Below are 12346 nucleotides of genomic sequence, written 5' to 3'. Positions count from 1 at the left end.
GGCTGATTTATTGACACGTGTGGCTACTTTGGATGTGTTAATGCAGGTCAAATTCCAGCTGAGCACTGGCGGGGAAGGTCGGCTCCTTTCAGGGACGTGCAGAGCTGCTCCCGCTGCTGCTGCTGCGGGGCTCCTTCAAAGAGGAGAAATGCTGACCCGACTCAGTGATGGGCACATTAACGTGTTTATTTTATTAGTGAGGCCTTGTGGAGGTGTGCTGCCACTCGGGAATGAGCCAGACAAGCGTCCAGTGCAGCAAACTGATGGCTGAGTACCCCAAAACAAGGGATTCTGAGGTGGTTTCCTGTGTTGGCCTTTAGAGGAATTGCTGTCCTCCTCTCCACAGTTCCCTGACAGGAGGATGCTGTCTTTTCTCCCAGTTAACAAGAGGAAACAATCTCAAGCTGCACCAGGAGAGGTGAGGTTGGATATTAGGAAAAATCTCATGGGAAGGGTTGTCAAGCATTGGCACAGAGTGCCCAGAGCAGTGCTGGAATCTCCAGGGATTTAAAAGCAGTGTAGATGTGGAATGATGGTTGGACTGAATGATCTTGCAGGACTTTTCCAAGCCAGATGATTCCATGATCTCTTCTGTGGGGGTCTCTCCTGGTCAGCCCTTGCTGCCATGCCAGGCTCCACCTCAGCCATTCACCCAACTCCTGTTGGATGTTTGCTCTAAAACACAGAAACCCTCAACTCTGCCAGCCTGGTTTCATGCAATTATACAAATCTATTGGTGAGGGCTCAGGAATTTGGGAGCAAACTGCACCCATGAGGCTGGGCTGCTGCTCCTTTGGCCATTGGGAGTGTTGGAGTGGTCGAGGGGAGCACACGAGGCATCACTCAGACATTTCTCAGCCCTGCCCCTCTGTGAGACACTGAAATCAGGAGGTTTTGGCTCCCTGGGGAGGGTGGAAGCAGTGGGGGCCAGGCTGCCCACCCGGGCACCTTTGGAAGCACAATTCCTGCTGCTGTTCAGTGATAAACGCCCTTGGGCTGCTAATGAGTTCCTGATTCAGTCACCCTGGAGGCTGAGGATGAAGAAGGAGGCAGAGGAATGAAGGAGTTCACTTCTGCTGGATCTGTTACCCCCTCACACAGTTCAGCATTCTGACCTTGTTGTAGTGGTTTATTTTCCCTTAAACGTTGGTGTGGGAATATGGCTAAGAGCCTTTTGTTCCTTTCTGCTTTCTTGTTTGAATACATTTTCTTTTCAGGGCTGGAATATTTTCTGCATGGAATATTTGAAAACTTCTATTATTTTCTTGTCATTTTCACTTGTGTATTTTGTGTGCTATGCTGTGTGGTGCCAGGCTGGGAGAGCTGGGGGTGCTCATCTGGAGAAGAGAGAGGTCTGGGGATACCCCAGAGCCCCTCCCAGTGCCTGAAGAGCTGGAGAGGAACTTTGGACAAGAGCCTGGAGTGACAGGATGAGGAAAAATGGCTTCTTCCTGCTACAGAGAGCAGCCTTGGATGGGGTATTGGGAAGAAATTCCTCCCTGTGAGGGTGGGCAGGCCCTGGCACGGGGTGCCCAGAGAAGCTGTGGCTGCCCCTGGATCCTGGAGAGTGTCCAAGGCCAGGCTGGACAGGGCTTGGAGCAACCTGGGATGGTAGAAGGGTTTTGGAACAAGGTGAGATTTAAGGTTCCTTCCAATGCAAACCCTTTTGGGGTTCTGTGGCTTGCTCTGTTTTGTATAAATCCTCTGCCCCTTTCACCCCCTATGGAAATAGCCTGGGAGCAAGGTGGAATTAAGCACAGAATTAACCAATTAACCATCTCTCCCCCAGCCTGTGTCTGCTGGGTGTGAGCAGCTCTGCCCCTTGTCTATTACAGGGTGTTGAGCCAAATGCCCTGATAAGAACCCTGATAACAGCAACAAGGATCAGCAGCAGCCTCAGAAAAAGACTCTGCAATTGCATTTATTCTGCCTTGCAGAAAAATCCCGGCCAAAGCTGTGTCCTACGAGCCAGCCTGTCTGCTGGGGGTGGCATGCAGCAGCCTCAGAAAGAGACTCTGCAATTGCATTTATTCTGCCTTGCAGAAAAATCCCGGCCAAAGCTGTGTCCTACGAGCCAGCCTGTCTGCTGGGGGTGGCACTAGGGCAGGAACATCCTCCCTGCTTCCCCTCTCCAGGTGCTTCCTTTTGCTATTCATGGCTCCAGGTGCCTGGGCTGCAGCCACCGTTTGGGGTAATTAAGCTGGAGTTGCAGAGCTCCCATTAATTATCGAGTCTCCTGTCTCTCGGCTTCTTGTCTGGGAGACTTGGGTGCTGGTGACTTGTCTGGGTTTTAGGGAAAAGGGTGCTCTGTGCTGATCCTTCCTCCTCCCAGTCTTCCTGCAGGGTGAACAGGAGCACTGTCAGTGGCTGGAGTGCCATGGCCTGGTGGGCAGCAAGTACAGACAGACCTGTGTGTCCCTCTTGTGACACCCTGGGCACACTGAATCCCCCCCTGCTCCCTCCACTGCTTGCCCACGCTTTCCCCCACCCTGCCCAACTCCTCCTGCCAGAATTTATGTCCTTGGAGCTGTTTTCCCTTCTCCTTGCACAGAGGATGCTGGAGTTTGTTGGGTTTTCCCCACGGGCTGCTCTGAGCTTGGGGAGGGATCTGTGGGGCCAAACATCCATCTCCACCATTCCTGCATGTCCCTGGTGACTCCAACAGACTAGGCAGTCCCAAATTTCCTTTTTTTCCCCTCTTATTTCTGCCTGATCTTGACAAACTGGCTGTGTTGGTCCTTTTCCTTGCACCTCCAGCAGGGTTTGTGGCAACCACAGCACCGTGTGGCTCCTCATCCTCCTGGAGACAGGAAAGTCAATCCCAAACCCAGCAGGTGAAGAAAACACCACAACAAGCAGGGATGTCCAGATGAGCTGGGCTACGGGAGCATCACATTCCTCTACCTGAATTTATGTGCTAAAAAAAGCATTTTCTTGCATCCCTCATCCCACACGGGGGCTCTTTGGCCACGCTTTACTTTCAGTAACAACAGAGATACCCTTACCCTGTTGATCTAATTCAAATCATATTTTTCCCACCTCCTTTTCCCGAGTTATCCCCTGGGGAAGCACCAAAGCTGGTGGGGCTGGCACAGCCCCTGCAGCGAAGGCTCCGTGTCGCTGTCGCCGGCCCCAGTCGTGTCACAAACGTGCCCTGTCATTAGGGCAATGAGCTCTGTCGCAGCAGATGGGCCATTTCACAGCCTCGAAAGGTTCGGGAGGAGCCGCGCAGGGGGTAATTAACGCAGCCCTGCTAACTCAGCTTTCCCCGGTGTCCTGCGGTGAGGCTGGAGTCAGTCAGCTCCACGTGCTCTGGGAAAGGGACATTTTGGAGCCGAGCTGCTAATCCGGCCCCTGCAGGTCCTACCGGGGACGTGGCTGAATGGGTCACCCGTTCCCTGCTTCCCCCAAAGTCCTTGGACACTGGAGATAAAAAACCAAACCCCAACAAAAACAAACCCCACAAAAAAACCCCCCAAAACAAAAACAAAACAAAAAAACCAACCAAACCCAAAAATAAAACAAAACAAAAACCCAGAAAAAAAACCCAAAACAAACAAAAAATCCCCATTTTGTGGTGCTCAAGGAGTTGGTGGGAAGTGCCCAGTCAGGAGCTGAAGGGCTGAAGGGAAGCAGGATCCTGCTGGCAGGGATGCCAGGGGGTCTCCAGCACCCCCAAAAGGGTATCGAGGGTATCTGAAGGCATTTGTGGGTGCAAATGTGCCCTCGAGGGTGGGCCAGGGCTGCATCAGGAGCAGAGCCAGGGTCTGGGATGCAGTCAGCCTTGAGCTGCATCAGTGGCCATATATTTTTCTGTCTTTCCTCCTTCCTGACAGGCAATTTATGCCCTTCTGGCACTGGCCTGGGTGTTTGTGCCAGTCTGCCCCTCACCCGGGGTATGGACAGTGCCCTGAGCCTGCTGTGGGGAGCGTGGCCTTGGACAGGTCCCTGCTCCCAGGAATCCTGGGGGATGCACAAGTTCTGCTCTGGGAATCCTGCTGTCCCCTTGCCCTGCCAGCACCATCCCGGGAGGATGGGGCCTGCACAGGGCACTGATGGCTCTCCCTCCCTGGCAGATTGTCACAATTCCTGAGCATCTCCAGCAGAGCTTTGGAGGGGAGAGGATCTGGGTGTATCTCTCCAGCCTGGTGCTCCTGCTCTCCATCTTCACCAAAATCTCCGTGAGTAGCCCCATTTTCAACTCTGTGGCCAATCCAGGACTTATTTCCAGCTATCAGAAGGTTATTTTTGGGGTCAGACCTTGTAGAGCCAAAGAGGGGGGAGAACATCTGCAAGATGCTCCAGGAAGAAGGGGGACAGAAAGTGGGAATTTGTGGAATTTGTGGGCAGATGCTGTCTGTGCCATCCCATGGGTTCAAAGACAGATCCAGCAGTGATGGTCCTTCCCAGGGGCCCTGACGGGTGTGTGGCTGTGTGTCAGGATTCCCAAACTTGCCTTGCAGCAGAGGTTTGGGTGAAATGTGCTCAGAGGTTGGGCTGCACTGCCTGGGTTTGTCTCCAGTCTCTGGCAGTGATGCTTTCCAGCATTCCCACAGGACCTGGGACAGCCAGGGGCTGAACTGGGAGTGGATGAATGAATGAATTCCTTTGGGGTTCCTGGGTTTTCTGAGGAAAGGAAGCCTTGCTGCAGCTGCAGGATACTCAGGGCTGTACCCTGCCTGGAAATCAGGGATGTTCTCCCCTCGTTTTAACCTCACCCACAGCTCCCTGTGTGCAGCCTCTGCTCCTGCTGGGGAAGGGTTTATCCGAGGTAAAACACCTCAGGAGCCTGTGATACCAGGTCTAGGGCAAGCAGGAGAGAGCCTGGCACAGACAGCCCTGGGGGGCTGGAGACAGCGAGACAGAGATCAAGAGCAGAGAGCTCAGAAAAGCTGGAGAGAAGGAAAACCTGCCGCAGGGAGCAGTCCTGCTCTGATGGAACAGGTGGATCTCACCTGGGCTCTGCTGGGGCTAAAACAAATGTGCTTTTGCAGGTGGCTGGCTGCAAGAAAAGTGTTTTTGCAGAGCAGAGGCTGAGGCAGGAGGCGCTCAGTGTCTGTCCCTGTGCTCATCCAGCATCCCTGGGTGTGCCATGGCTCCCTGCACGGCGTTTCTGCAGCCCCAGGCCCTGGGCTGAGCTCAGGGGGATCCTCGGAGGGCTGTGGGGGATGGAGCAGCCCCAGCCCGGGCTGTCTGTGCACATCCATCAGTGATTCCTGCAAAGGGAGAGGCTGGATGTGCCTGGGACATCCCCAGCTCCAGGAGAGCCCTGCCTCCCCTCCTGAGCTGCTCTCCGACCCTGGCCAGGAGGTTTTGGGTTGGACAGGCAGGCTGCAGGGACACAGCAGCCCTTTCCACAACCCCAGGGCTCCCTGAGTGCCAGAGGTGGCACTGGGGACTCTGGTGCTGCCACTGTGCCCTGTATTTCCCCCACAGAACCATGCTCTGTCCTGCTGCAGGGCATCCTTCCATGCAGCTAATATTCTTTATATCCCAGTCATGTATGGTGTCGGAAAATCCTGCAGCACTATTCCTGAAATCATCTTTTGGAGCACAAGCTCAGCTTGCAAGTTTGGGCAGTGGCACTTGGACTAACCTCTGGTTGTCCTGGTACCCAGTAAACTGTGGAAACTCACTCCCCTCGTGTGTCACATCTCCCAGACACCCAGGAGGGGCTCAGGGGACGTGCTGGAGCACGTGTGTGTCTGTGGTCCCTGGTTCTGTGAGCTGGGGGCTCTCACAGATCCCTGCTGGCATTTAACAGGAAAGGAAGCTGGGATAGGATTTGTGCTGGGATAGTTTGTTCTTGCTGGTTTGAGTTGGAAGAAAGAGATCACTGGCAGCTTGAGGTTTCAGTCTCTTCCCAGGCATTCCCCAGTGCCCTGTTCCCTCTCCAGTGATGTCCTGCTCAGCCATGGGGACGTGCTTGGTCCCTTTGTTTTGCAGCCTCCCCACGGCCTCATCCACGCATGGATGTCCTTCCTCCAGCTCGTCCTGAGCTCGGCAGGTGGCTGTGGTGTCAGGTGACACCAGAAGAACCTGCAGTGACCCCTGAGCAGTGCCTGCTGCAGCAGGAGCCTCTGCAGCCCTGCGGGCCCTTCTCCTCACAGCTTTGTGTTTGGGGCTCCACGGGCACTCCCAACCTGCTCCTCCCGAGCCTCCCTCAGCCTCCGCCGTCCTTCCTTTGGTCTGCTGAGCTTTCTCTCATCTCTGACTCAGGCAGGGTGCATCAGAGGAGGGATCAGGCTGACGAGGGGATTATCTTGGCATCTGGCTGCTCGCAGTGAACCCACAGACAATGGCTGTTTGCAGCAGGGCTGTCTGCAGCTCGGGGCGTTCCCGAGCGTGTCCCCATCCCTGCGGTGGCCACAGCGTGGGAGGGAAATGTGAGGCAGGGCTGTGTGTCCCCAGGGCTGTCCTTGCTGCCCCAAGCCCAGGGTTATCTGGGCTTCTCCTGCCTCCTCTCCCTGCAGATTCTCTGCTCACAGTTTTTGCTCCATGTTCTGCCAAGCTGAGACGCTGCATCAGTGCTGCTCCCTCAGCTCTCCTTTCTGGCAGAGGGGATGCCAGACCCTTCTCTTCTGGAAATCTCCTTTTGCTGCACCCCAACCCTCCCCGTTTCCTGGCGGGGTGCAGCAGGGCAGCCCAAAATCCTGCTGGGAGATGGTTTCCCACCCAGCTGGGAAGCTGTGAGGAGCTGCACAGGCGTCCTAGCCTTGGCAAAGAGCCCCTGGAGACTGCTCTGTACCAGGGGAACTCGTTCTGCCGAGGTTCTGGCTTCACCAATTGCTAATCCCAAGCTGTCTCCAAAGCCAGCTTTTATTGGGAAGGCTTTAGCGACAGTTGGGCAAGAACAAGTTTGCAGGTGAGGTCACTGGTGGAGGCAGGGATCTCTCTGGTTATGAAGCCTGACTTCAAAGGCTTCTCCTCTCCTCTTGAGGTTGAAAGGAGTTATTTTATGAATAGGTCATGCCTGGTTTTAATTAGCTTGTTTTTGTATTTGGGATGTCTTATTAATGCCTCGGTCACATGTGCTTTTATTTTTTCCCACCCTTGCAGGATTACCAGGAAGGGAGGTGGAGATTCCTCTGCTTCCTCATAGCAAAGCCTTCGACTCATTTGCAGACGACTGCAAAAATGATTAAGCATTGAGAAATCCAGGAGAAGCAATGATGAAATGTCTTGTCCAGGGCTGAATCTTGCAGCTGGGCTGTGGGGAAGGGTTGCTGGAGAAGGGGGAGAAAATCAGGGAGGGAAAAATATTCCTGGCTGGTGCTGAGGTGACAAGAGATGGATCCCTCTGAGGGACATGAGGAGCTCTGGGAGACACCAAGGATGCTTGGCTGGGAAAGCTGGGACTGTTTTGGGTTCCCACTTCAGGCTGTGTTGGGAGGAGCTGGCTGAGAGCCCTGGCTGGGGATTTTCTGCCTTGTCACTGCAGCTTGTGCTGGGTGAGGCCTTCAGCTGCCCTCTCTGCTCAGGGTCTCAGGCTGTGCTTGGATTGCATCTGCAGTGGGGAAACCTCTGAGGAGGCACTGGGGGAGGCCATGGGATGGTTGCCATGAGCTGGTTCCTCTTCAGGAGCTCATTCCAGGGCTGAATTCCTTCCTGGTGCTGACAGGACTCTCCCAGACCGTCCCAGGTGCAGCTGAGGACAGGCAGTGCCTCCCTTGGCTGTGCTCTAAACCTGGTCCAGATGCCACGGAAGAGGCCCTGAATTAGATCCTCAGGATGATGGTGAAGTGCTCTTCTGGCTGGTTTGGTTTGATTTCACTGAGCTTGTGCCTGACACTGCGGGCTCAGGCAGGGGAAGGGCTTTTGTTGGAGCTGGATGTGTGCCCCCCTCCTGGCTTTGGGGCTGCTGCAGCCCTCGTGGGCAGCTCACACCTCTGCTCCTCCCTGGTGGTCCTGCAGGGCCCCTCTCCATGCCCTGCTCCGCGTGGGAACGTGCAGGAGCAGGGCAGAGCTGGCCCAAGGAGGGCTGACACGGGAACAACGCCTGCCCAGCGCCTTCCTAATCCCCAGGGACTGCTCCCATGACGGGGCAGGACAGCCCTGCTCTGGGGGAGGCTGCCTGGGAGGTGTGTGAGCAGATGTCAAATCAGAGCCGCTCTCCTGGCTCTGGGAACCCGCACCAGCTCGGGGCCAGGGTGTGGAGCCAGCTCTTCGTGCCTCTTCCTGCCCCTTCTGGCCCCGTTCCCTTCCCCAAACAAGGTTTTTTGTGAAGATGCCCCAGCTGAGCTCAGCTCTGGGTGGAGATGTGCTGGTGGCACTGCCACTGTCCCTCTGCCAGGTCCTGTCCTCCCGTGGTGCCGTGGCTTTTGCTGAAGGTATCCCAGCTCTGGGTCTCTGCTTTATTTCTCATTTCCACCCCCCGTGGGTGCAAGGAGAGCTGGAGCTGCCTGCTCTGCTCCCTGAGACTGTGGGGGATCTGTGACACTGCCACCCCTGGGGTTCGGGATTGTCCTGGTGTGTGCACAGGGGTTCAGAAAAGGCTCCATGAGAACCTAAACGTGGCTTTTTGGTATTTAAATGGCTTATAAAAAAGAGGGAGACTCACTTTTTATATGGGCAGATCGTGATAGGACAAGGGGGAATGGCTTTAAATAAAAGAGGAGAGATTTAGATTGGATACAAGGAAAAAAATCCTTCCCTGGGAGGGTAGAGGGCCCAGGGCAGCTGTGGCTGCCCCTGGATCCCCAGAAGTGTCCAAGGCCAGGCTGGACAGGCTTGGAGCAGCCTGGGACAGGGGGAGGTGTCCCTGCCATGGCAGGGGTGGGATGTGATGGTCCTGCAGGTCCCTTCCCACCCAAACCATTCCAGGTTTCCACGTGCTCCCTGTCCCCACAGGGGTGGCTGTTTCCCTGCTGTGCCACCCCTGCAGCAGCCCCTGGGTGCTGGATGTCACCTGTCCCTGTGTTCCTTTTGCACACACAGCTCTGTGACCTTCCCCTGTCCCCTGTCCTGATGCTGCTGCTCAGGAGCTCTGCACCAGTCCAGGTGATCTGCTCAGCATCTCCTGGCCTCTATTTTTGTCTTGCATTGAAACACGCCCCTTTACCCTTCTGCTTGTGTTTGATTGCTGTTCTTTGTGGTTTTTTAGGGGTTATACCGCTGGGGTTGGCGTCCCTGCCCCATCCAGCCAGTACCTGATCAGCTTTCTGCAGCAGCTGATGACTCAACCCACGATTTCCTTTGTCACTGCACCTTTTTATTTGTAATAACTCCTCCCCCAGCCCTCTTGGGCCCTTTCCTGTGTGTGTACCTATTTGTACCAGCAATGATCTGGCCTTCTCCTATTGCAGGATTATTATTGTGGAATCTACAAGCCCAGAGCCCTTGACCTGGCTCCTTTCCCTCCCTCTGGCCCTGCCCTCAGTGCAGCCTGCTGCCCTCCCTTCCCAAAGCTTTCAGGAATATTCCTTGGCCCTGTTTCCCTGCTGTGGGACCGGCTGGGTTTTGTGCAGGGTCATCCCATGGGTGGTTCTGTGATCTGGATGGAGCTGGGGTTGGAAACTGTGGGTTCCTGGCTGCCAGCCCCTCTCAGCCCCTGGCACCGTGTGCCCCTGCCAGCCCTTTGGGTTTTATTCTTTTGGCTGGACCTTGCCTGCCCTGGCAGTGCCAGTGGAGACAGCAGCACTGAATCCTCCCTCCTTATCTCATCCAAAGGGGAAACAACCCCAAATGCACCCACAGCACCCTGGCTTTGGCAAGGCGTGGGTTTCAGGCCAGTCCCTCCTGGGGTTTTCCCTGCCCACGAGGCCTGTTGTGAGCCAGGTGTGAGCTCAGCCAGGTGTGGCCATTGCATCGCCCTGAGCATCCCTGCAAACCCCAGGCAGGCTGGGGATGTTGCAGCCCCGACTTCCCTGCGTCTGAGTCACACACTGGTGCTTCCATTTTTGACCCATTTTTTAAAATTCTGCTACTTTTTGATGCTTTTGTTGGTGTGCTGAGTGATGGGTTCTGGCTGGGGTTTCAGCAGGTCCAGAGGGAGAGCTTGGGATGGAAAGGGACAAAGGATGGCCACAGGGGACCCTGCTGAGCTGGGAAAATAAAACTGTAGGGCTGGCAGGAGAGCTGAGGCTGCACTAAGGGGAGATTTGGGGAGAAGTGGGATGGAAATCAATGTCCTGCATGTGATCTGCCTGCTGTCCTGACTGTGTGGAGCTGTGGGGCTGCATCCCCCCCCTCCAGCCTGCCCTTGGCTCCCCTCCCAAGCCCCTGGGGGGGCTGCAGCCCCTGTGGCTCTCAGCTGCTCCCTGCCACCCCATCCGTGGGGCTGCTGTGCCCCCCGGGCTCCAGAGCCAGGGAGGAGCTGCTGCCCCTGCCCACTGCAGCTCACCAGGCAGGTGACAGGCGTGTCCCTGCCAGCCTGGCACTTTTACTGAGATTTTCTGACTGCTCCCAGCCCAGATCCAGCCTTTGTCCTGTGCAGGGGGCTGGCAGCTGGCCCCTGCACCCTGCGGGCACTGCTCGTGGTGCTGCAGTGAGAGGTGAGAGCACAGACCCATCACAGGGACCCCCCTTCCCCAGGAGGGAAGGAATATTCAGTCTGAGCAATCTGGTGGCCAGGATGCCCAGCAAAGACACCCTAAATAAAATCTGTGGTGTCCCCTGTGCCATTGCAGCGGGGCAGGGGCTGGGAAACATCCCCCTGGTGCTCCATGTGGGGCTGTCCCTGCCCTGCTGCCACCCCTGCTGCTCAGGATTGTGTCTCACTCTGACTCTGACCAGGAGTTTCACACAAAGCAGAATCCCCAGCCCTGCTCCAGGAGTTTTGGTGGATCCAGAGGGGATCCCAGAGCCCAGGGAGGTGCCTGGCAGGAGGAGCAAGGCACTGCTGCAGGGCTGGATGTGGCTCCTGCTCCGGGTTGGGCTGAGGGTGGTTCCTCACCAGCCCTTCCTGAGCCCCCAGCGCTGTTGTGTCTCCCCTTTTTCTGCCTCAGAGCATCCTTGGGAGCTTCCACCAGCCTGGCTCTGCCATCGGGGCTCTCAGCCCTGGGGAGCAGGAAGCAAAAAGTCAGGTCCCAGCTTCAAAGGGAGGTGTTTACCTGCAGAGGATGACTCTAGGGGCTCTGCTGGGATGATTTCAGCATCGCTGGGGAAGGCTCTGCCCAGAGCTGTGCAGGTGGGAGCTGCCCCAGCCTGGTCCTGTGGCTGCTCCCCAGTGCCCAAGCAGAGCCCTGGATGCAGCCAGGCATGCTTACAAAGGTCAGATGAAAGGGCAGGGGCTTTCTGGAGACGGGACAGTGGCGTTTAACCATGCACAGAGCTGCTCCAGGCACAGCAGGGCTTCAGATCCGAGCAGGGGCTGCAGTGCCTGGGTGTTGGAATTGTTGGGAGCCCTCCTTGGCCGTGGGGCTCCCTGAGGATTCTCTGCCAGGTGCAGAGCAGCCAGAGGAGGAGGCAAAGCCTGGAAAATCCCCTGGGGGAGCTGCGGGGCCCGGTTTGTTTTGGCTTTGCTGCCGCTTGGCAGATCCAGGGCAGCCCAAAGACAAGCTGCTGGTTGCACAGGCTTCTCCCCAGCTCTCAGGAGGCCTCAGGACCTGGAGGGGGCTGTGCCCAAGGGTGCTTGGCTTGCCCCAGCTCCTGTCAGGCTCAGCTGATAAGGGACACTCAGCAGAACCCCAGGATGGATTGGGACATTAAATCTCATCTCGTTCCACCCCTGCCATGGCAGGGACACCTTCCACTGTCCCAGCTGCTCCAAGCCCATCCAGCCTGGCTTTAGGCACTGCCAGGGATCCAGGGGCAGCCACAGCTGCTCTGGGAATGTGTGCCAGGGCCTCACAGGCAAGAATTCCCTCCCAAAATCCCATCCATCCCTGCCCTGTGCCAGTTTAACCCCCCTTTGCTGAACACACACCTTGGTGGTGGCTCTGCCCAGCTCTGGCATCACAGATGAGGCAGACTGGGGCCATCCCCCCCCTCCTGCCATCCACCACGGGGATTTAACCCTTTGTGCTGCATCCCAGCCTCTGCCAGCTCCTGCTGCCTGCAGGGCTTTCCCTGCTCTTCCTCCTTGGCAGGCGTGGGTGCTGTGGCTTGCTGGGGAGCTCCTCTGGGGAGGGAGCAGGTCTGCAGCCCCAGGCACAAATCTCTGCTTTCAGCACTCGCTCGGTGCCTCTGGAGAGCCTTTGTTGGTGCCCAACGCCCATGCAGAGCCTGGGAGTAGCCGGCGCCTGGATAAACCAAGCCCTGGAGGGGGGCCAGGGCTGCTTGTGCAAGAGCAGGAGGAGCTCCCGAATGCTGACTCCTGTGAAACACGGCGGGACGGGCTGGGAACACGGTGGGTGATGCCCCTTTGGCAGCTCCCCAGGGGCTCAGGCCAGGGGATGCTCTGGGG

This window comes from Passer montanus, unplaced genomic scaffold, assembly GCF_014805655.1.
Source record: "Passer montanus isolate IOZ18808 unplaced genomic scaffold, ASM1480565v1 scaffold8, whole genome shotgun sequence".
NCBI classification, from domain to species: domain Eukaryota; kingdom Metazoa; phylum Chordata; class Aves; order Passeriformes; family Passeridae; genus Passer; species Passer montanus.
This window is presented reverse-complemented; position numbering follows the sequence as displayed.